Consider the following 4,031-nt stretch of genomic DNA (forward strand, 5'->3'; position numbering starts at 1 on the left):
CTGGCTTTCTGAAAGAGAAGTCTCTTCAATATGCGCCAAACAAGCTATAAACCATTAGCTGTAAGGCCAGCCCAAGCTCACAGTTTGGAGGCATCCACAGTGCTCATCTGTACACGTCCTGATCCAACAAGGCAGCTGTCTTGGCTGGGTCTGCCAACTACAAGTGTGATTTGAACACTGGTGGTTGTCCCTATCTCCACTACCTTGTGCCAGCCTAAAATCTCCACTCTTTCTCTGTTCGCAGACTCTAGGTTAGGGTTTGTCTAGCTGGACTTGCTGACTGGTTCCTTCAGACAGTTAACCTGGTTGTCCTCTGTGGTTCCTACCTTCTTCCAGAGCCTTGTGGAATCTCACACCTTCTGCAGGCCAGCTGTGAGGATGTGAAATTTGGGATTAGAACTCACTGTCATTCCTCATTCTCCTTAGGGTACTATTAGCATGAAAGTTTAATTGAAACCCATGGGGAAATCATCAGAAACAAACCTCCTGGTGCACTTGGTAGTTCCAGAGAGTTACAGTAGATGGGGCTGGTATTGTGCTGCCATGAGCCCCTGGCACAGCTCTCTGTTGCTCCACCACCTCCCTTGGAGGGACCCACCACCAGCAATTTGGGAAATTTTCCAAATGTGATAAGCAGAGGGGCTTGAAGAATCCAGGCAAGTGCCTGCAACTACCAGCCTGCTCTGGGTTTCATTTTCAAGGGTAGTTTTGCATGGAACCAACCCTGGAGTCTTCAAACTAAGCAACCAGTGAAATATGGATGATTTTGCTGGGTTTTAGTAAATACCAGTAGGGTAGTTTTTGTTACCCATTTCCCATTGACAAAAAAGTCCAGGTGCTTCATGTTCTCAAGAGTTTTTTGACATCTAGGAGTATCTCTTCTCCTTTTGGAAGGATGCTACTTATATCCCAGCACCTCTGCACCTTTCTGGCTGACACCTAAGGTATCAAGACATTTTGGATTGCATCAGGAGCATTGCCAACGTGATTTTTTGGTTTTCCATTGTGCTTTCTCCACACCCCTGGAGCAGCTAACTTTTCCCTTAAGCAATCATATCACAAACTCCCCCAAGGTGCTCCTGACTGAGCTGCAAACAAACCTTCCTACAGACCCCCTCGCTCTCCTCAGTAACCAAGACAACCCTCAACGGCTAAGCAAAGACTGTGTGTAAAATGGGCAGTGCTGCTCAGACCTGGCATGGCAGGGAAGGAAGAACCTTACTCCTCCTTCATTCAGTATTTCCAAAGAGGAGACATCCTACTCTAAGTGGTTAGGGCTTGTCTCAACGTATCAGTGCCACTTTGGCTAATGGAGACACTTAGCACAGGCACGTTTCTGCTGAGAAAACTGCATTTGTACAAGTATAGATCGCTACTGTATGGGAAAAAATACATTTTTACTAAGATTAAACACTTCTTACCACTATATCTATTTTAACAGTTGACCTTGATCGTCATAGAAGTCTTTTCCAACCTAAACAATTCTGTGATTATAGGATAATCACAGATATATAGGATAATCACAGTTATATAGGATATATAATCAGAGATAATTTTGTGATTATAGATCTGAAATTTCTGTGTGTGCAGGAATAGCTGTGCAGATCAGAACAGCCCCACGTCTATTTAGTATGCAGGAACTAATTGCAGACTAGGTCTCTGTAAGACTGCAAAGAGGCAAGGAGGAGGGAAGGAAGAGCCTGAAGTAAAGAAATGAAGAAGAAAGGATCTTTCCAGAGCACAAAAGATGAAGCTGAAATTCTGAAAGAGAATTTGGCAGGTTGCATGTGAAAAGTAAAAGAGATTTTTATCGCAGATAGTGGAAAAAATTCCTGGTTTGTTTCTCCAGGAATCAAATCAGGTCAAACAATTGAAGTCATGTGATTGCTGTTAGGCTTCTTTGAGCAGCCTTTCTGAGCCGGGATGAAAAACATCCCTTCCAATTTACATTTCTGTGTATGATTCCCACCCCCCCTTCACCAGTACTATACATTGGAATTCAGAGTGCATCCTTGTTGTGAATCAGTGTGATCTTGCAAAGGCTGTCTGCCCCAGAGGTGGAAAATGCTGGCTGGAAATACCTGATTCCCTCCATCTGTTGCACAGCACTGCAGCTCTCCTGCTCATCAGCAAAGACTCTTCTTTCATGCACCAAATCAAATCCTTCACCCCGGGCAATAAAGCTCCCAGGAGTGAGGCAGAGCCCCCATCAGCACGGTCTGGTGATGCCCCAGGAGACACCTGCACGGGCAGCAGCTCTGCTCAGCCAGCCGTGCTGCCAGCTGCATGTTCCTGTGCCTTTCCCTGCTCCTTCTCTGGGGCTTTGCTGCCTGCCCGACGAGCCACTTCAGGGGCTAAACCAGCAAAAGGCTTTCCAAAAAAAACATGGAAATGGTGGTGCTGGGTTAATTCCCTGAGCTCATTCACTGTGGGATCAAATCAAAAAAAGGGATGGAAGCATACAGCTTAGATAGAATCATAGAATTGTTTTGGTTGGAAGAGACCTTTAAGATCATCAAGTTCAACCATTAACTCATCACTGTCAGGTCACTACTAAACCATGTCCCTCAGTACCACATCTCCACAGCTTTTAAGTCCCTCCAGGAAATCCCTCTTCCTTCCTTGTGGAAGCCTGTTCCAGAGCTTGACAACACTTTTGGTGAAGAAGTTTTTCCTAATGTCCAGTCTAAACCTTCCCTGGCGCAGCTTGAGGCCATTTTCTCTCATCCTATCTCTTATACTTGGAAAAGAGACTGACCCCCACCTGGCTCCAGCCTCCTGTCAGGGAGTTGTCCAGAGCCCCTCTGAGGTCTCCCCTGAGCCTCCTCTTCTCCAAACTCAAAACCCCCAGGTCCCTCAGCTGCTCCTCATAAGGCTCTAAGTCCTTCACCAGCTTCATTGCCCTTCTTTGGATGCACTCCAGCACCTCAATGTCTTTCTTGTAGTGGGGAGCCCAAAACTGATCACAATATTCACTCACAGACGTTTTGTCCAGCCATAGGGACCTCCTGGAACCAGCATCCCTCCCATACTGTGCTCAGAGAATGAGATGGCATTCCCTTACTCCCATCTTGCTAAAGCTTGGTATACAGAACAGTACATGTTTAAAGGAGATTGTCCAAAATCTTTGCTTCTGGGTGGCTAAGGGCAAAGTAGTTTCCATGCTGCCTCGTATTGCAAACTAATTATGTTTAGCTCTTAGTTGCACCCTCAGTTATCTTGGGGACAGGGGTGACAGTTGTTGGCAGATTTCAGAGTGGACCTGTGAGCTCCCAGAGTGGTACCAGGCCAACTCCTCTGCTCCTAGACCTGAAGGAACGTGTCTTGGTCTAACAGTACTATATGCTCCCATTCCAGAATGCTTCCCCTCTGATTTCTCCTGGTTTTATCTTTGCCCTCTTGGGTTTTCCAGACTTCTACATCTTATCATTGCTCTCTCGTCTTCCTTTGCATCTCTTCCATTTGCATTGAGGACAGGACCCCGCCACGGGGCTAAAAGGCTCAGTCTTTATTTCCTGTTCCACTTATGCCTCTTAACAGATTTTTCAACCTCCTCCCAGGCGTTGGCCATCAGGTCTTTGTGGGAGACATGGCCTTCGGGTGGGTGACGCCTGGGACCAGTCTAATCTGCTTCTAACGTCACCGGATTGCCGGATTCTCCTCTTCTCCCCCAGTGGTAATGCCACAGGAGCCACGGATTAAATATTCTATCTCCCTGTTTGTTTCTGGGCTTAAGTCCCACTCCCGAGCTGAGAGGTCCCAAACAGTCAACAACAAGCTCCTTGCCAAAAGCCAGGGATGAGCTCAAACATCACTGGGAGCTGAGCCTCCTTACACCACCCTGGGTTGTGCCCCTGCAAACCTGATTAAATCCGTCATGTTGGCTTCCAGAGTCTTTAACTACCCCTCAGCAACAAGATTGGGAGAAGGAGGGATGGGTGTCACGTTTGTGGGTTGTTTTTTCCCTCCCGTCAGTATCGAAGTTACAGGATGAGCGAGCGGTGCATTTATTATTGAATTATTTAAGGATT

Source organism: Merops nubicus, unplaced genomic scaffold (genome assembly GCF_000691845.1).
Source record: "Merops nubicus isolate BGI_N331 unplaced genomic scaffold, ASM69184v1 scaffold3375, whole genome shotgun sequence".
In the NCBI taxonomy this organism is placed as follows: domain Eukaryota; kingdom Metazoa; phylum Chordata; class Aves; order Coraciiformes; family Meropidae; genus Merops; species Merops nubicus.